Raw genomic sequence first — 21,049 nt, forward strand, 5'->3', positions numbered from 1 at the left:
ACACTACTTTAAGTGTAAATAAATTTGATATTAATAAATTATTTTTTAATATTTCCTATCACAGAATGTAACTTGATATTTAAATCTATAATACCACACCTATATTAAACTTAGTTCATAACATACAGCAAGTGATATGGTCATCAAAGACAAGCTGCTAAAAAATTAATTCCTCGCTTTCCATAAGCAATTGCTACAAATGCTTCGACTGATGTACGGACCTTTGCCCTACTAGAAGCTTGTTCTAATATAATATAGGACAGCATAGCTATCATTATTCAAATAGAAATTTCCCCAAAAAATTACCTGCCTCATACATTTTACGTCACAAACAAATCTTACACTACCACAAGAGATTCTGGTAAATCATCAATAAAACCTATCATTTGTAAATTAATGTGTTGTCTACTGCTGTATATAACATTTAATTACACCTAATTATTCTGTCTGAAATGAAGACATATAGTAATTGCTAAATCATAGATGTAAAAATGGTTTATGGTCTAAAGAGTAAGGACTGAACAACAAACTACCTGATGCTAGGTGAATATTTATCCTGAATTGATAAATTCCCGATATCTGGCCTACTGAATCAAGGTAAATATCTTCTAATACATTTGACTAATATATTAGGTAATTCTGTAATATTTATAACTTTGTAACATTATGGATGAAACTACACACTACCCTATATCAATCTTACAGTGAAATGAAAGAGAATTATCTTTGCTATTTTTCTAGTACAGCAAGACAAATTGCTCATTGAACCTAAATTAACTAAAGTTCTAATTCATGACAAATGAGGCTTGAAATTGATGGTTTCTTCCTGAACAGAAGACACGGATCTCATTTCCAAAGATGATTTCCTGAGTGGAGAAACAACAACATTCCTCTTGTTTGTAAATATTTCTTTGACACATATCTGTGGAATGGGGAAAATAATTAAGATTTTACAAAAGAATTAGCTACAAGCAGGTTCCAAATCATCCCATATGTAAACTGTATGTATATAATTATCTCTTGCCTTCTCATAGGCTAAAGAAAGTCTCTCAGTCCAGTCAAAATACAACCTGAAACCACTTTACCCCAAACTAATTTTTTAAGTGTGGATGTCAAAATTCCAAAAGTTTACCAAATCTCATTATCAGATGTTTGTTCACGTCATGCTTGTTGGACGCTTCAGCCTCTACAAAACCCCTATCATTAGATTAATTAAAGAAGGTGGTTAGATCTTCCTTACTTTCATAAGAGCTCTTTTTGGTGAGCAAGTGACTTGAAAAGTTGAAAAATTGTAACCTCTCAGAAAGTTCATTGGCACAACGTTACGTTCTTGTTTTCATTCGGCCAGGTTCCAGATTCTACTAAATTTCTTTTTCACTGTTAAATCTTCAATATTTTCCAGTTCCTAGGGGACCCAAAAGGGAAAACATCCCAGTGAGGAAAGGAAACAAAGAAAAAATAAAATATTTTAAGAACATTAAAATAAATATTTCCTATATAAACTATAAAAACTTTAACAAAACAAGAAGAGAAATTAGATAGAATAGTGTGCCCAAGTGTACCCTCAAGCAAGAAAACTCTAACCCAAGACAGTGGAAGACCATGGTACGGAGTCTATGGCACTATCGAAGACTAGAACACAAGGGTTTTATATTGGAGTGTCCTTCTCCTAGAAGAGCTCCCTGCCACAGCTATTCTCTCTTCTACCCTCACCAAGAGAAACATAGCCAGTGCAATAGTTAACCCATTGGGTGAAGAAGTATTGTTTGGTAATCTCAGTGTTGTCAGGTGTATGAGGAGAGAAGAATCTGTAAAGAATAGGCCAGACTATTCGGTGTATGTGTAGGCAAAGGGAAAGTGAACTGTAACCACAGAGAAGGATTAAATGAAGTACTGTCGGGCAAGTCAAAGGACCCCATAACTCTAGCGGTAGTATCTCAACAGGTGGCTAGTGCCCTCCCTAACCTACTACTTCAATACTTGTAGCTAAAATCCAAGAAGCTAACCTTTACATGAGTGGTCTTTATTTTCCATTATTATCCTTGTATCTATATCCAGAACTTTGCCATCTCTGTAATTCACACACGATATATATCTTGCTTTTTCTGTCCTGGGCACATTTGCCAATCTTTTTTTTGTATTATTACCTGAACAGTTACCAGAAATTTCTTCATCCATACCTCTTACATTGTGAAAAAGGTCAGCATATGATACTTGCTATGCATGTTCTATATACTGTACACCCTAAATTTCAGGAAAAAACTAATGACAAGAGCAGTCTGTGACGGAGCCGAGAGAGGGTTGTGAACTCAAAGGCAGGATGCAATCAACTGAGTTATATTGTTGTGGAACACTCTCCTTATATACAAAACCTCAAGGCAACAGGACATGACAAGTTCACAAGACAGAGGAAAAACCAGACAGGAATTTTCATGTTCGTTTTAGTGCGAGGGAGGAGCGAAGATACAAGCATAATATATACAAAAGGAATTATGTACAATTGTGTGAAACACGGTTGGTACAAGTCCCACCTGCATCCACTTTTGTTACCAATTTTTTTTTCTTTATATCATGTCGATTATTCCTAATGTTAAAGCTCTTCACCATTTAATGTTTCTCTTCAGCCTTAGGATTATATACCAAATGCAAGTTTCCTGAATCCTTATTCTTCTTGTTTGCGGCCATCAAAACAGCATAAGCCATTAATTCATCCTCCTCCCTAAGAGCAGTATTTTTATACCATTTTACTTTTCCATCTTAGACCATTTTCAGCTTAGGACAATTTCGGAAGTCATCTGTCACTTGCTCCGTACATGTAATGGGAATTCTACCGCTTTCAGAAGTTTCTGTAGCAATGAACCTGCAAAGAAAATAACCTTTACTATAATGATCAAGTTCTTTACTATGTAAAATTAAAGGGGAAATCAATAGAAAAACATTTAAGATTCCTCCCATTAAAAGTTATCTATTAAAAGTAATTTACAAATTTCTAGGTAACTAATAAACATTGATAATGAGTTTGTCAAGCAGCATGAATGTCATCAGTAAAATTCAACAAATGCTAACTCTACTAGCAACAGTATGTAAAAAAAAAACAATTAGGATTTTTTTGCTAACAAACTATCTTGCTTACCAAATAGTTTAACCATTTATTCTTCATAAACTATTGTAATGTATTGTATTATACAAGAGAGGAAAATTTTGAAAGTGCTTGCAATAAATTTGTCTCAAAATCTTGTGCAATCAATATTTTTCATCGAAGTTACATTGCCTTATAAAATAAATTTTTCTGATTTTCACTTTATAAATCATTAAACCAATGAATAGATTGAACTTTTTATTAACCATATTTTCATATATGTAATTCATACATAAAATACATGTATATTGCTGATAATTTTAAGAAAATAAAGCATAACACACCACCTTACCTTTCATTCAATAAACCAAATCCCATTGTGATGTAAGAACCTAGTTACTTCAAGCTAGTGTGAAGTGGTTTGGGAGAATTCAACAAATCTCAACAGCCAAGGACCTGAAAAAGAATAGATTATTATTAGTGGAATAGTTAGGCCTAATCTATATGAAGGCTAATTGTAATCTCTATTAACAGTAATGTAAAATTGTGAATGGATAGACCCAATAACCAAAACTTTCATGGACATCTAGTAACACCGGTACAATTAATAGTGCATTCCGTAACATTTCATGTCCCTGATTTACTACCTCAATTCTGCTATATGTTTGAGAAGCCTACATTAGGCTTAGGTTTCCACATTTGGTGAAGTGGTCATGTTTTAGATTTACTTGTGTGTGAAGCAAAAATAGTAAGGAACTCAGTTAATCGGGTGGAGAAACTGACATTAAAAACACTAATCAGGTCACATACAGGAGTAATGCAATCTGTTGAGGTAAGCTGTAACAATATAAAAAATTCTGAATTTGCATTTTTTCAAACCTGAGCATTTTATAGGAAATATACTTTCAGTGAAGCTGGAAACTAGCCATAAGACTTTTGGCAAGGTATAAATAACCCCTGTCAAGTTAGCAGGAAGGGGTACTGGCTAACCTCACACACACACACACACACACACACACACACACAAACAGACACAGGTGATGGCAGGACAAACCTGTATAAAGAGCTCAAGGTTTGTATCTTTAAGAAAAATAAAAATTATTTCCAAATTTATTTGTTCTGATACTACAAACCCTCTGGCTCTTTAAAGAGAAAGATTCACCTGGGGTGTCTGCAAGCTTCACACGAGTTTATAGATGAACACCCTGACACCTCACTAACTTCTCATGCATATGCGCAAGATGACAGCCTGGGCAATCAATCAGTGTAATTGAGTGATAACTAAGCAGAGTGATAACTAAGCAACGTGACTTGTCCAGGTAAGAACTCTTGGAGTAGGGGAGCTCCACCAAATAATCCTTTAGACATTGCCCCTCGCTAAGGGAATGGGGATGTAACATACGTTTCAACACATATCCAGTTAAACAAAGGAAATGGTTCATATCTGCAGGCGTTACAGGCCAGCTTGCAGAGTGCTGTACCCTATTAGAGAGGTAAATGAAGGGCGGCAGCAGAAGCCAGTCCCTCTTGTCCTTCATCCCAGACTAACCCCAGGTAATGTCTGCCCTCAACCACCTGCTACTTGTCCAACAAGGGAGCTTGAGGTGTTTAGACCAAATGTTGTGCAGCCACCACAGGACCAATGGAGAAGGTCTCTAGCTTTTTGTGGGTTGTCTTACAGGCAGTGGGATGTTTCCACACAACCGCTTTAAGTACCTGCTGCCGCAGGTAGTTCATTTTAAATGCTACAGACGTGCTACTGCCCCTAGCATTAAGAGTTCAGAGTCTACACCATTGTGGGGAAATCAGGATCTTTTACCTGTCGAATTGACGAAGAGATCGTATTCCTTGTGGCATTTCTTTTGACCATGCCCTTGCTAACAAACATTTTGTTAACATGTGAGAAAGCTCGTGTTGTTTGTTTGAAGAAAGACCTCAGATACAGAACAGACTCGCCATCTGGAACGGCCCACATCTTGGAAGCGCCATAGAAAGATCTGCAGTCTTAGCAACGAACCCACGGACAGAGCCAAGTGTCACCTGTCCCCACTCCCTACAATGTATGTTGCAAAAGACCATGCAACTCACGGACCCACTTTGCTGTTTTAAGACCCAGAAGGAAGACTATCTTGAAGCAGGCCATACACGCAGAGGACTGGTGCACTGATTAGACCCCGACTGGCACGAACTGGCCAATCCTTAACGTGTATGGGGAGTAAACAGGACAAACCCAGCGTGACTACCCTTTCCTCTCATCCTTTCAGCAAGTTTGACCGGACAGGCCAGTCCTGCCGAGATTGGCCAGTCTCTTGGGTATATGGGGATGGACTAGCATGCCCAAAGGTTGACTTGCCTATTTTGACTAATACAGTGTTATTATGCGACCAGACTTCGTCCCTTTATCAGAGCACTTTTTATAATATACTGATAAAAGGATTGAATTTCACCATCTTTTGACTTATCACTGTATTGAAACAATTTTTACTTTATCATTGTTATATTGACTGCTCTTTCCCTCTTCTCCCCAAGTCAAAAGATTACTGAAGGTATTAATCCTGTACAAGTGGCATAGGGAAGAAATAGTAGAGAACTTTGAAGGAGAAATCCAGGTGTAGGATTAACAAAGCTTTTAATCTGATCTATCTCAAGATGCAACCCAAAGAATCAAAAAATTTTTGAGTTACTTTTAAAATGTAAACAATTTTCCTTCAAATAGACATTCCTCCCCATGTCCAGTCTGTTATTAATTTCACTTCCTCTCTTCTCTATCAATGATATTTTCTATGCAAACAAGCACAGAATGTATCTATTTTAATGCTCTTAAAATTTTATTCCAATTGTTCATTACTTTTATTTTTTTCTATTTCCTTACTTCCTTTCCTCACCTGCTGGAGCCCTCAGGCTTGTAGTATCTAAACTATGGTATTTCAAAGTTTAGTCAACTTAAAATGATAAACCAGAACAATATTTTATCCACTCAATAGAGAAAAATAATAATTTCAAGTTGACTAGGAATATCTGTGGAAAACAACCTTCAGTGATAACCAGGTCAAAGTCGCTGACCAACAGTCAACGGAAGGAGAAAAGCAGAGGGACATGTCAACTCGCTCAAAGGATTTTGTCTGTTGCTCTACCCCACAGGGTTGGCAAGTTCAATAGAGAGGAACAAGGAACCTTGACTCTCAAGTGAAAGGTCAATTCTCATCAGTTACTCCTGAGGGAACGAGATATTGCCTAGCAAGTAAACATCCTCAGTAGATTGATACAGAGATGTGCCACCACTTGCTTCGTAAGAGAGGAGGGGGGGAGATCCTTTCCTCCAACTACCTTTAATCCAATGGGAGTTGGCTTGTAAGTACAGTACAGTACAGTATGCTTGCTGATCGGTAACACCAGAATAGCCAGTACAGTGCTCTCTAGAAGATGGCGGCATTACACTCCTCAGCGATTGCAGTCGAGCAAGAGACCTGTCGATAACGACCGATCACAGGTAGCAGGAGGTAGGTTGGCTAGGGCACCAGCCACCCGTTGAGATATTAACGCTAGTGTGTTATGGGGTCCTTTGACTGGCCAGACAGTACTACATTGGATTCTTCTCCCTGGTTACAGTTCTTTTTCCCTTTGCCTACACATACACCGAATAGTCTGGACTATTCTTTACACATTCTCCTCTGTCCTCATACACCTGAAAACAATGAGATTACTAAACATTAATTGTTCAGAGGCTACTTCCTCTTGATAAGGGTAGAAGAGACTTTAGCTGTGGTAAGCAGCTCTTCTAAGAGAAGGACACCCCAAAATCAAACCATTGTTCTCTAGTCTTGGGTAGTGCCATAACTTCTGTACCATGATTTTCCACTGTTTTGGGTTAGAGTTCTCTTGCATGAGGGTACACTCAGGCACACTACTCTATCTGATTTCTCTTCGTCTTTTGTTAGTTTTTATAATTTATAAACGAAACATGATATTTTAATTATAAAATAAATTTTTGAATATACTTACCCGGTGAATATATAATAGCTGACGTCTCCGGCGGCTCGACAGAAAAACACAAAAACTCGCGAGCGATCGCTATGAAGGTTGCGGGTGTGCCCACCAGCGCCAACTATCGGCCAGATACCGCATATACATGTAAACAGCTCCAATTCTTCTCATCCCGCTGGGTCTCTATCGGGGAGGAAGGGGGGGCCTTTAATTCATATATTCACCGGGTAAGTATATTCAAAAATTTATTTTATAATTAAAATATCATTTTTAAATATTTAACTTAGCCGGTGAATATATAATAGCTGATTCACACCCATGGTGGTGGGTAGAGACCAGAATTAATAAAGTTTACAGCGTACATGCTTAGAGTTTTTGACAGTTATATCATAACAAAACCCAAATATATATAGGTACCTGGTAAGGAAGTTGACTTAGACGATTACTCTGCCTTGTTAGTCTGTCTTCCTCACGAAGCCCAGCGATCCTCTTAGGATGCTGAAAGACTCCCAGGAGCTGAAGTATCAAGGGCTGCAACCCATACAACAGGACCTCATCAAACCCCTAATCTGGGCGCTCTCAAGAAATGACATTTGACCACCCGCCAAATCAACCAGGATGCGAAAGGCTTCTTAGCCTTCCGTACAACCCAAAAACAAGATTAAAAACATTTCAAGAGACAGATTAAAAGGATATTGGAATTAAGGGAATGTAGTGGTAGAACCCTCACCCACTACAGTACTGCACTCGCTGCAACGAATGGACCCAGTGTGTAGCAGTCCTCGTAAAGAGTCTGGACATCTTTTAAGTAAAATGACGCGAATACCGACTTGCTTCTCCAAAAGGTCGCGTCCATAATACTTTGCAGAGATCTATTTTGCTTAAAGGCCACGGAAGTTGCTATAGCTATTACTTCGTGCGTCTTAACCTTAAGCAAGCATCGGTCTTTTTCATTCAAGTGAGAATGAGCCTCTCGTATTAAAAATCTGATAAAATATGACAAAGCATTCTTTGACATAGGCAATGATGGTTTCTTAACTGAGCACCATAATGCCTCAGATCCACCTCGTAAGGACTTAGTATGAGCTAAGTAGAACTTAAGAGCTCTAACTGGACACAGCACTCTTTCAAGTTCGTTGCCTACGATCTCTGACAGGCAAGGTATATCAAAGGACTTAGGCCAAGGACGAGAAGGCAGTTCATTTTTGGCCAGGAAACCAAGTTGAAGTGAACATGTGGCTTTTTCTGTAGAAAAGCCGATGTTCTTACTGAAGGCATGAATTTCACTGACCCTTTTAGCCGAAGCCAAGCACACTAGGAAAAGCGTCTTGAGGGTGAGATCCTTCAGGGAGGCTGAATGTAATGGCTCAAACCTGTCTGACATGAGGAACCTTAGGACCACGTGTAAGTTCCATCCAGGAGTTGCCAAACGACGTTCCTTAGAGGTCTCGAAAGACTTAAGGAGATCTTGGAGATCTTTATTGTTGGAAAGATCTAAGCCTCTATGACGAAAAACCGAAGCCAACATGCTCCTGTAACCCTTAATCGTGGGAGCTGAGAGGGAGCGAACATTTCTCAGATGTAAAAGAAAATCTGCGATTTGGGCTACAGAGGTACTGGAAGAGGACACAGATGCTGACTTGCACCAGTCTCGAAAGACTTCCCACTTCGACTGGTATACTCTGATGGTAGAAGCTCTCCTAGCTCTCGCAATCGCACTGGCTGCCTCCTTCGAAAAGCCTCGAGCTCTTGAGAGTCTCTCGATAGTCTGAAGGCAGTCAGACGAAGCGCGGGGAGGCTTTGATGAACATTCTTTACGTGGGGCTGACGTAAGAGATCTACCCTTAGAGGAAGACTTCTTGGAATGTCTACCAGCCATTGAAGTACCTCGGTGAACCACTCTCTCGCGGGCCAGAGGGGAGCAACCAACGTCAACCTTGTCCCTTCGTGAGAGGCGAACTTCTGCAGTACCTTGTTGACTATCTTGAATGGTGGGAATGCATATAAGTCCAGATGAGACCAATCCAGTAAAAACGCGTCTATGTGGATCGCCTCTGGATCTGGGACTGGTGAGCAATAGATTGGTAACCTTTTGGTCAACGAGGTGTCAAAGAGGTCTATGGTGGGTTGACCCCAAGTCGCCCAAAGACTCTTGCACACGTCCTTGTGGAGGGTTCATTCCGTGGGTATCACCTGACCCCTCCGACTGAGACAGTCTGCCAAGACGTTCAAGTCCATCTGGATAAATCTCGTCAACAGGGAGATGCCTCGATTTCTTGACCATATGAGAAGGTCCCTTGCGATCTCGTATAGCATGAGGGAGTGTGTGTCTCCTTGCTTGGAGATGTACGCCAAAGCTGTGGTGTTGTCTGAGTTGACCTCTACCACTTTGTTTCGAAGAAAGCTTTCGAATTTCATCAAGGCCAAGTGGACTGCTAATAGCTCCTTGCCGTTGATGTGCATGCTCTTCTGACTTGAGGTCCACAGACCCGAGCATTCCTGACCGTCCAGGGTCGCACCCCAACCCAAATCCGACGCGTCTGAGAACAACACGTGGTTTGGGTTCTTGACTGCTAGGGATAGTCCCTCTCTCAGACTGATATTGCTGTCCCACCATTTCAGGCATGCCTTTACTGGTTCGGAGACTGGGATTGATACCGTCTCTAACGTCTTGTCCTTGTTCCAGTGATAGGCTAGATGGAACTGGAGAGGCCGAAGGTGTAGTCTCCCTAGCGAGACAAACTGCTCCAGGGATGAGAGAGTCCCTACGAGACTCATCCAACTCCTGACTGAACAACGTTCTCTTTTCAGCATTAGTTGGACTTTGAGCAGGGCTTGTTCTATTCGGGTGGCAGACGGAAAAGACCAAAAAACTGGACTGCGAATCTCCATCCCCAAATATAGAATAGTCTGGGATGGGATCAGTTGAGACTTTTCTAGGTTGACCAAAAGTCCCAACTCCTTGGCCAGACCCAACGTCCAATGTAGATCCTGCAGACAGCGATGACTGGACGATGCTCTGAGAAGCCAGTCGTCCAAGTACAGGGAGGCTCGGATTCCCGATAGATGGAGGAATTTTGCCACATTCCTCATGAGCCTCGTAAACACGAGAGGAGCAGGACTGTATAGGAATGTCGAAGTACGCATCTCGTAGGTCGAGAGAGACCATCCAGTCTCCCTCTCTGACCGCTGCTAAGACGGACTTCGTGGTCTCCATCGTGAATTTTGTTTTTTGAAACAAAAACGTTGAGCGCACTGACGTCTAGCACCGGTCTCCAACCTCCTGTATGCTTTGGGACTAGGAAGAGACGGTTGTAAAACCCCGGTGATTGAAGGTCCGAGACTTTCACCACCGCTCCCTTCTCTAGCAACAGAGACACTTCTTGATTTAGGGCTTGTCTCTTTGACTCCTCTCGGTACCTGGGAGAGAGGTCTATGGGAGTTGTTACTAGAGGAGGTTTGCGTACAAACGGAATTTTGTACGCCTCTCTGAGCAACAGAACAGACTCTTGGTCTGCACCCCTCTTCTCCCAGGCCTGCCAGAAGCTCTTCAATCTGGCACCTACCGCTGTCTGAGGCTGTGGGCAGTCAGACTCTGCCACGGGAGGACTTGGCTCCTCTCTTCTTACCTCTCTTTCCCTCGGCACGAGAGCTTCCCCTGCTGGGAGCTCTGCCACGAAAGGGCGGGATAAATCTAGATGCAGGAGTCTCGATCCTGGGTCTCACAGCAAAGGATGAAGAAGGAGTCCCTTTGCGAGCAGAGGACGCCATCAGGTCATGGGTGTCCTTCTGCACAAGCGAAGCAGCCATATCCTTAACCAGCTGTTGCGGAAACAAGGTCGCTGATAAGGGAGCAAAGAGCAGTTCCGATCTCTGACAGGGAGTAACTCCTGCCGAAAGGAAAGAGCAAAGGGTTTCTCGCTTCTTTAAGACTCCCGACGTAAAGGTGGAGGCGAGCTCATTGGATCCATCGCGGATGGCTTTATCCATACAAGACATGATAAGTAAGGAAACATCTTGGTCGGCAGACGAGATTTTCCTACTTAAAGCTCCTAATGACCAGTCAAGAAAGTTAAACACTTCAAAGGCCCTGTATACGCCTTTAAGCAGATGGTCAAGGTCCGAGGAGGACCAACAAATCTTCGAGCGTCTCATGGCCAGGCGACGGGGAGAGTCTACGAGGCTTGAGAAGTCACCCTGGGCAGAGGCAGGGACTCCCAAGCCGAGAACTTCTCCCGTGTCATACCAGACGCTCGATCTAGAAGCAAGCTTAGAAGGAGGGAAGGCAAAGGCCGTCTTCCCCAAACTCCTCCTGGTATCCAACCAGTCGCCTAGAAGACGTAAAGCCCTCTTGGAAGAGCGAGAAATCACTAGCTTAGTAAAGGCTGGCTTGGTAGCAGGTAAGCCTAGAGCAAACTCAGACGGAGGCGAACGAGGAGCAACAGCAACAAAGTGATCTGGAAAAAGATCCTTGAAAATCATCATGATCTTCTTAAAGTCCATCGAAGGAGGAACCGCCTTAGGTTCATCTACATCTGAAGGATTATCATCAGGATGAGGATCAGCAACGTCCACATCTGAAGGAGCTTCGTCCGATAACTGCTGAGTTACAAGCAAGGGCGAGACCTGCCTTGGTGGCAATGCTTGACAAGCAGAGTCCACACGCACCGGAGCATCAGTAGCAGTCCAGGACGCTACATCATGTAACTGCTTAACAGTCTGACTGTCAACAACAACAGGAGCGGGAGGACGCTCGACGTCAACTCGAGACTGCCTTGACTGCCTAGACTGAGCAGTCAAAACAACTCTTGACTGCGGTGCTTGACGCTCAACGTCAAGACAAGTCAACTCTGCTGGTTGGCGAACGTCCTGAACGTCAACAAGAGCATTCGGCAGCGGCTGAACGTCCACATGCGGCTGAAAGTCAACACGGGACTGCATCGAGTGAGGCTCTACAAAACGTGACTGACGTGACTTTGTAACGCCAACGTCAACAGGACGAGCAAAGGATCGTTTGGGCAGCTGACGGCCAGGATCTCGATCAGCTAAGCGGCGAGGATCATCGTGAACCTTTTCAGCAGAATAGTCCTCCATAAGCGAGGCAAGCTTATTCTGCATGTCTTGCAGTACAACCCATTTAGGATCAACGGGAATGGGTGCGGTAAGAGACGAGGGTAACGTCTGTGACTGCAAAACATTGCCTACACTAAGACTCTCGGAGCCTGTGTTACGCTTCTGTTTAGGCGGCGAGCAGTCTTCCGATGACTGCACAGGGTCAGAGCTGTCCCAATGGCTACAACCAGGACGCTGGACCTGTCCTGAAGGGACTGACTTTCGCTTTAAGGGTCTCGAAACCTTGCTCCACGGTTTCTTACGCGAAAAGCCTTCGGATGACGAGGAGAAAACCGTCTCGCTCGTCTTATGGTAGGGGCGGTCTTGACGAGACACGCCTGAAACCATAGAGGGAACGTCTGTTCGCTGATTAAAGCCTCTCGAACCCATAAGTCCTACGACATTACTTCTCCCTGGGGGAGCTTGCAAGAGGTCTCGGACTAGGCGAACGACAGGCACGAACAGACGAACCCTCGGTCGCAACACTGATAACACTTTGCGCACTAATCACTTTCCCATGATTTTCCAATGTGGCACTCTGACACTTTAACTCTTTTACGTCCGCCATGAGTTGATTACGGTCCGTAGCTAACGACTCAACTCTCTCGCCCAAAGCATGAATGGCACGTAACATATCCCGCATTGATGGTTCCTGAGTGCTAGTAGAGGGTTCAGGCACAACTACTACAGGGGAAGGATTAGGTTCAGGGGCATGGGAGGAGGAAAATTCTAACGATCTAGAGGAACTTCTCCTCACCCTATCTCTCTTTAGCTTACGAGAATACTTGTCAAACTCAAGCCAATCGAATTCCGAAAGGCCCACGCACTCCTCACACCGATCTCCTAATTGACAGGTTTTACCCCGACAATTAGAACACACAGTATGTGGGTCGAGAGAGGCCTTTGGAAGACGCTTATTGCAATCCCTAGCATTACATTTACGAAATCTAGGAATTGGAGAAGGGTCAGCCAATTTGAAAAGTCAAAGAAAGTCCAAAAAACAATCCAAAGTCATCAACAATTAAATCTATCCAAAAAAGAGTTCAAAAGTTTAAGTTGAAGATAAAACACCTGCACTGCGAAAGCTCAAACCAAAAGGAAGTACTTCACCATGACTGTTGAAAAACTCCAGGTTAACAGCGAGTAATGGTACGTCTTGTCGATCAGACCGACAGAGAAGAATTGGAGCTGTTTACATGTATATGCGGTATCTGGCCGATAGTTGGCGCTGGTGGGCACACCCGCAACCTTCATAGCGATCGCTCGCGAGTTTTTGTGTTTTTCTGTCGAGCCGCCGGAGACGTCAGCTATTATATATTCACCGGCAAAGTTAAATATTTAAATATTTATTTTAATGTTACCGTTCTTAAAATCTTTTGTTTTTCCTGGTTTCCATACCTCACTGGGCTATTTTTCTTGTTGGAGCCCCTGGGCTTATAGCATCCTGTTTTTCCAACTATGGTTGTAGCTTGCGAAAGGCAGGATTGAGACATTTTTAATCCAATGTTGGACAGGTAACTGTATGCATAAGTCCAGCTAAGAACCAGTAACAGACCACAGAGCAGGGACAAACACACAGACACATCAATAGAGTAATGATTTGTAGCGTCCATACTCGACTGGAGAACGTTGATCAACTTAGCAATCAAGACTTTCTTTTTGCCTAAACTAAGATCCATTAGAAATGACTAATACATTTGTATTTCTTCGTTTCCGATCGACAAAACTGGCTTAAGTTCCGAATGATCCCTCCCAGGGAACAAACTGCTTATGCGGAGTTTCGGAGTAAGTATTTTAAATACCAAGACAGCCCATCCCAATGTTAGGAGGGAACTGCCTCTAATGAAGTCTACTTGAGGATAGATCACCTATGTCTGATTACAGGAAGGTAGGAGGGTAATGCATAACCTGACTTCTCATGATCTATTTGAACAGGGGTTCTAATTACACGATGGTACATAGTCCTTGTTGACAGTTAAAGGTCACTTACCCGTATATAGTTGTGCAAACGTAACTTCTTTGCCTCAGGGCAACTGTTTGATAAAGAGAGTCCACTTGCTGAAAAAACCTAAGTGGTTATTAAAAGTTTGCTGCCCACCTGGTAAGCGGGACAAACGTATCCGTAAGTGAATAATTCCTTGCTATCATTCATAAACATGAGCAGTAGCTGACACTATCCCCTTGGGACTAGACTTGATATAAATAACCTCGCAAGCCTACTATATGCCTCGAAAGTTGTTGTGTGAATGCTCCTAAGAGCTCTTCATTCCGTAGGGAAAAACACGCCCGAGAAACTAACCTCTAAGGATTATATTTCTTGAAACTCATGATCTAGTGTGACTCGTTGTACCCTAGGGCCACAATGATGGCATGCCGCAGCCACAAGCAATCTGCCATGAACATAATTGCAGCAATTTGTCTTGGCAAGCGCATGCGACACCAAAAGAGTTCGTTTCAGCCTTTTATGGGGTTTTAGCGAACCCCTGTACAGTAGTTATGTTAACTTCCTCAGGGAAGAGAGTTTTCCATGAAGAAGCATACTCTAGCATGTAAGTATTTATTGGCCATGAATGCAAAGATCACAAACACTAAGAAGGCTTGTCAGCGAACGCTGGTAAGCAGCAGCAAGCGTCTGCAAACACTAGTAGGCGCTGGCGATAGAATTTACTTTTTCTGTATGGATGAGTAATGCCAGTTAAATATGACAGTACTTACACATGAAAATAGAATTGGCATTAAAAGTAACCTATCACACTTCCCTTCTAAAGCGGTTTTGAAATTTTTCATATCCAGCAAGAAAATCTAGCCGCATTGGTTTCCTTTCCTAATTAACATAATGATATTTTCATAAAAATGTTATTTTCCTTAGTAAAATAAATTTTTGAATATACTTACCCGATGATCATGTAGCTGTCAACTCTGTTGCCCGACAGAAATCTAAGGTCGGGATACGCCAGCGATCGCTATACAGGTGGGGGTGTACACAACAGCGCCATCTGTCGAGTAGGTACTCAGGTACTTCTTGTCAACAAGAACTCAATTTTCTCCTCGGTCCACTGGTTCTCTATGGGGAGGAAGGGAGGGTCCTTAAATTCATGATCATCGGGTAAGTATATTCAAAAATTTATTTTACTAAGGAAAATAACATTTTTCAATATTAATCTTACCCAATGATCATGTAGCTGATTCACACCCAGGGGGGTGGGTGGAGACCAGCATACATGTTAACATTAGAAGCTAAGTATCCCGTATTTCATTTTAGCAGTTATTCAAAATAACAAACATAAAATAAATAAGTACCTGGTAAGGAAGTCGACTTGAACCAATACTCTGCCTTTTTAAGTACGTCTTCCTTACTGAGCCTAGCGATCCTCTTAGGATGCTGAGCGACTCGTAGGTGCTGAAGTATGAAGGGCTGCAACCCATACTAAAGGACCTCATCACAACCTCTAATCTAGGCGCTTCTCAAGAAAGAATTTGACCACCCGCCAAATCAACCAGGATGCGGAAGGCTTCTTAGCCTTCCGTACAACCCAAAAAACAACAATAAAAAGCATTTCAAGAGAAAGATTAAAAAAGGTTATGGGATTATGGGAATGTAGTGGTTGAGCCCTCACCTACTACTGCACTCGCTGCTACGAATGGTCCCAGGGTGTAGCAGTTCTCGTAAAGAGACTGGACATCTTTGAGGTAAAATGATGCGAACACTGACTTGCTTCTCCAATAGGTTGCATCCATAACACTCTGCAGAGAACGGTTCTGTTTGAAAGCCACTGAAGTAGCGACAGCCCTAACTTCATGTGTCCTTACCTTCAGCAAAGCAAGGTCTTCTTCCTTCAGATGAGAATGGGCCTCTCTAATCAAAAGCCTGATGTAATAAGAAACTGCGTTCTTAGACATCGGTAAAGCAGGTTTCTTGATAGAACACCATAAAGCTTCTGATTGTCCTCGTAATGGCTTTGTACGTCTTAAATAGTACTTAAGAGCTCTTACTGGGCAAAGTACCCTCTCTAGTTCGTTCCCCACCAAGTTGGACAGGCTTGGGATCTCGAACGACTTGGGCCAAGGACGAGAAGGAAGCTCGTTTTTAGCTAAAAAACCAAGCTGCAAGGAACATGTAGCCGTTTCAGATGTAAAACCTATGTTCCTGCTGAAGGCGTGAATCTCACTGACTCTTTTAGCTGTTGCTAAGCAAACGAGGAAAAGAGTCTTTAATGTGAGATCCTTAAAAGAGGCTGATTGAAGCGGTTCGAACCTTGCTGACATCAGGAACCTTAAAACCACGTCTAGGTTCCAGCCTGGTGTGGTCAACCGACGCTCCTTTGAGGTCTCAAAAGACCTAAGGAGGTCCTGTAGATCTTTGTTGGTGGAAAGATCCAAGCCTCTGTGGCGGAAGACCGCTGCCAACATGCTTCTGTAACCTTTGATCGTAGGAGCTGATAGGGATCTTACATTCCTTAGATGTAAAAGGAAGTCAGCTATCTGCGTTACAGAGGTACTGGTTGAGGAAACTGCATTCGCCTTGCACCAGCTTCGGAAGACTTCCCATTTTGACTGATAGACTTTGAGAGTGGATGTCCTCCTTGCTCTGGCAATCGCTCTGGCTGCCTCCTACGAAAAGCCTCTAGCTCTTGAGAGTCTTTCGATAGTCTGAAGGCAGTCAGACGAAGAGCGTGGAGGCTTGGGTGTACCTTCTTTACGTGCGGCTGACGCAGAAGGTCCACTCTTAGAGGAAGAGTCCTGGGAACGTCCACTAGCCATTGCAGTACCTCGGTGAACCATTCTCTCGCGGGCCAGAGGGGAGCAACCAACGTCAACCGTGTCCCTTCGTGAGAGGCGAACTTCTGTAGTACCCTGTTGACAATCTTGAACGGAGGGAACGCATACAGGTCTAGATGGGACCAATCCAGAAGAAAGGCATCCACGTAAACTGCTGCTGGGTCTGGAATCGGAGAACAATACATCGGGAGCCTCTTGGTCATCGAGGTAGCGAATAGATCTATGGTGGGCTGACCCCACAGGGCCCATAGTCTGCTGCAAACATTCTTGTGAAGGGTCCACTCTGTGGGGATGACCTGACCCTTCCGGCTGAGGCGATCTGCCATGACATTCATGTCGCCCTGAATGAACCTCGTTACCAGTGAGATCTTTCGATCTTTTGACCAAATGAGGAGGTCCCTTGCGATCTCGAACAACTTCCTCGAATGAGTCCCTCCTTGCTTGGAGATGTACGCCAAGGCTGTGGTGTTGTCGGAGTTCACCTCCACCACCTTGCTTAGATGGAGGGACTTGAAGTTTATCAAGGCCAGATGAACTGCCAAAAGCTCCTTGCAGTTGATGTGAAGTTTTCTTTGCTCCTGATTCCACGTGCCCGAGCATTCCTGTCCGTCCAGTGTCGCACCCCAGCCCGTGTCCGATGCGTCCGAGAAGAGACGGTGGTCGGGGGTCTGAACAGCCAATGGTAGACCTTCCTTGAGAAGAATGCTGTTCTTCCACCACGTCAGTGTAGACCTCATCTCTTCGGAAATAGGCACTGAGACCGCCTCTAGCGTCATGTCCTTTCTCCAGTGAGCAGCTAGATGATACTGAAGGGGGCGGAGGTGGAGTCTCCCTAACTCGATGAACTGGGCCAGCGATGAAAGTGTCCCTGTTAGACTCATCCACTGCCTGACTGAACATCGGTTCCTTCTCAGCATGCTCTGGATGCATTCTAGGGCTTGACTGATCCTTGGGGCCGACGGAAAAGCCCGAAAAGCTCGACTCTGAATCTCCATACCTAGATAGACAATGGTTTGGGATGGGACGAGTTGGGACTTCTCTATATTGACCAGGAGACCCAATTCCTTGGTCAGATCCATAGTCCATCTGAGGTTCTCCAGACAGCGACGACTTGACGGAGCTCTTAAAAGCCAGTCGTCCAAATAGAGGGAGGCTCTGATGTCTGCCAAGTGAAGGAATTTGGCAATATTCCTCATCAGTTTGGTAAACACAAGAGGTGCCGTGCTTAGGCCAAAGCACAGGGCTTGGAACTGGTACACGACCTTTCCAAAGACGAACCTTAGGAAAGGTTGGGAGTCTGGATGGACGGGGACATGAAAGTACGCGTCTTTCAGGTCTAACGAGACCATCCAGTCTTCCTTTCTGACCGCTGCTAGGACCGACTTCGTCGTCTCCATTGTGAACGTCTGCTTGGTGACAAAAGCATTGAGAGCACTGACGTCCAGCACCGGTCTCCAACCTCCTGTCTTCTTCGCTACCAGGAAGAGACGGTTGTAGAAGCCCGGGGATTGATGGTCCCGGACTATGACTACCGCTCCCTTTTGTAGCAAGAGCGACACCTCTTGTTGCAACGCTAGCCTCTTGTCCTTCTCCTTGTAGTTGGGAGAGAGGTTGATGGGAGACGTTGCTAGAGGGGGACTGCGGCAGAACGGAATTCTGTACCCCTCCCTCAGCAACTTCACAGACTGAGCGTCTGCACCTCTGCTCTCCCAAGCTTCCCAGAAGTACTTGAGCCTGGCTCCCACTGCTGTCTGGAGAGGTAGGCAGTCAGATTCTGCCTTTTGAGGACTTGGAACCCTTCTTCGATTTGCCACGGTGACTGTCGGCACGGGTACCTCCTCTGCTGGAGGTTCTGCCACGAAAGGGCGGGATGAACCTAGACGCTGGTGTGTCCATCCTAGGTCTAGGCACGGAAGGTAAAGCTTTAGCCTTACGTGCGGAGGACGCCACCAGGTCATGGGTATCCTTCTGGATCAATGAGGCAGCCATCCCCTTGATCAGCTCTTCCGGAAAGAGACACTTGGAGAGCGGAGCATACAACAACTCCGACTTCTGGCAAGGAGTGATCCCAGCCGACAAAAAGGAGCAAAGATGTTCTCTCTTCTTAAGCACTCCCGACACGTACGAAGCCGCAAGCTCACCAGACCCATCCCGAATGGCTTTGTCCATGCTAGACATGATAAGCATGGCAGAGTCCTTATCCGAAGGGGAAGTCTTTCTGCTTAACGCTCCCAAACACCAATCGAGGAAGTTGAAGATCTCAAAAGCACGAAAGACTCCCTTCAACAGATGATCCATGTCAGAAAAGGACCAGCAAATCTTAGATCATCTCACAGCCAGCCTGCGGGGAGAGTCAACCAGACTTGAGAAGTCGCCCTGGGCAGAGGCAGGAACTCCCAAGCCGGGTTCCTCTCCCGTGGCATACCAGACGCTAGATTTGGAAGCAAGCTTGGTAGGCGGAAAGATGAAAGCAGTCTTTCCCAGTTGCTTCTTGGACTGCAACCACTCTCCCATAACCCTCAAAGCTCTCTTGGATGAGCGTGCGAGTACAAGTTTGGTGAAGGCAGGAGCTGCTGACTGCATGCCCAGAGCAAACTCGGAGGGAGGAGAGCGAGGGGTTGCAGACACAAACTGTTCCGGATACAAGTCCCTGAACAAGGCAAGGACTTTCCGAAAGTCTAAGGAGGGAGGCGTAGACTTGGGTTCTTTTAAGTCGGAGTCCGGATCGTCCAAATGCGCAGCTTCGTCATCGGATACTCCATCATCCGAAAGCTGAGGAGGAAGTGGCAAAGGTGGAGCAGAAAGCTGAACGGCTGAATCCGGCAGCACGGGTGCATGCGTAGCTGCTGCGGATCCAACATCATGCCGCTGCTGGTCAGTCTGCGAGCTGGCAACAACAAAAGCAGAGTGCTGGTGCGTGGGAGGGACTGCCGTGGGTTGCGGAGCATGCCGCATGGGTTGCGGAGCATGCCGCATTGTGTCAAAACACGGCAGCTCGACAGCACCTTCCCACTGCTGAAGCGGTAGCTCACGCATGTCAACGGAGGGTGCAGCATGAACATGCGGCTGGCAGGGTGGACTGCGCATCGGTGGTGGAGCTCTCACAGGTGGAGTGTGGGAGCAGGCAGCCGCAGTATCTGCTGAGCGCACAACCGTGGCAGGTTGTAGGTTAACTGGTGCAGTGTCAACCTTCTCAGCACGATACTCCTGCATAAAGGAAGCAAGCTGAGACTGCATAGTCTGCAGCATGCACCACTTAGGATCTACCGTGGTTGGTGCGGCAACAGACGGAGTAGTTGCCTGCTGCGGAACCACTCTACCTCTCTTGGGAGGTGTGCAGTCTTCGGAAGACTGCGGCGAGTCCGAACTGACCCAGTGGCTACACCTGGGCCGTTGGACTCGCTCGGAAGGGACCTTACGCTTGAGAGGTCGTGAGACCTTGGTCCAACGTTTCTTCCTCGAAACTTCTTCCACAGACGAGGAATGATAGGGCTCATTCGTCTGTTTGTGGATGGGACGATCTCTGACAGATACGTCCGCAACCACTGAGGGTACATCCGTACGCTGATCAAGGCCTGCCGAACCCATTGGTCCTTCGACATTGCTTCTCCCCTGGGCTTGGGAGCTTGCAAGAGGTCCCGGACTGGGAGGACGACTGGCACGAACAGATGTACCCTCATGCGCAACACTGACACTGACACTTTTCACTTCACTTGCGCTCACTACACTTCCCACTGCACTATGCGCTTTCAACTCTTTGACATCTGCCAAAAGTTGATTCCGGTCATTAGCTAATGACTCCACTCTGTCACCAAGAGCCTGAATGGCACGCATCATGTCCGCCATGGAGGGCTGAGCACTAGTAGCAGGGTCGGGAGTCACCACTACAGGGGAAGGAATAGGTTGAGGGGCATGGGGAGAGGAAAAATCAAAAGAGCGAGAAGAACTCCTCCTGATCCTATCCTTCTCTAGCCTACGTGCAATTTTAAGGAATTCGTTAAAATCGAATTCCGAAAGCCCAGCGCATTCCTCACATCGATCTTCCAATTGACAGGATTTACCCCTACAATTGGAACAAACGGTGTGAGGATCTAT

The 21,049-nt window shown here is 44.8% G+C and overlaps 1 long non-coding RNA gene across 2 annotated transcripts in view; it reads right to left on the minus strand.

Moving 5' to 3' along the window:
- LOC137632638 (uncharacterized) overlaps nucleotides 1-21,049 on the minus strand; it is a 50,702-nt gene that overhangs the window by 15,975 nt on the left and 13,678 nt on the right. For both annotated transcript variants that reach the window (XR_011042069.1, XR_011042070.1), the window contains exons 2-3: nucleotides 3,432-3,535; nucleotides 2,532-2,860 (exon numbers count right to left, since the gene is read on the minus strand). This is a non-coding gene — a long non-coding RNA (uncharacterized lncRNA). The remainder of the gene's footprint in view (nucleotides 1-2,531; nucleotides 2,861-3,431; nucleotides 3,536-21,049) is intronic.

The sequence above is a fragment of the Palaemon carinicauda genome, chromosome 41 (genome assembly GCF_036898095.1).
Source record: "Palaemon carinicauda isolate YSFRI2023 chromosome 41, ASM3689809v2, whole genome shotgun sequence".
Taxonomy (NCBI): Eukaryota; Metazoa; Arthropoda; class Malacostraca; order Decapoda; family Palaemonidae; genus Palaemon; species Palaemon carinicauda.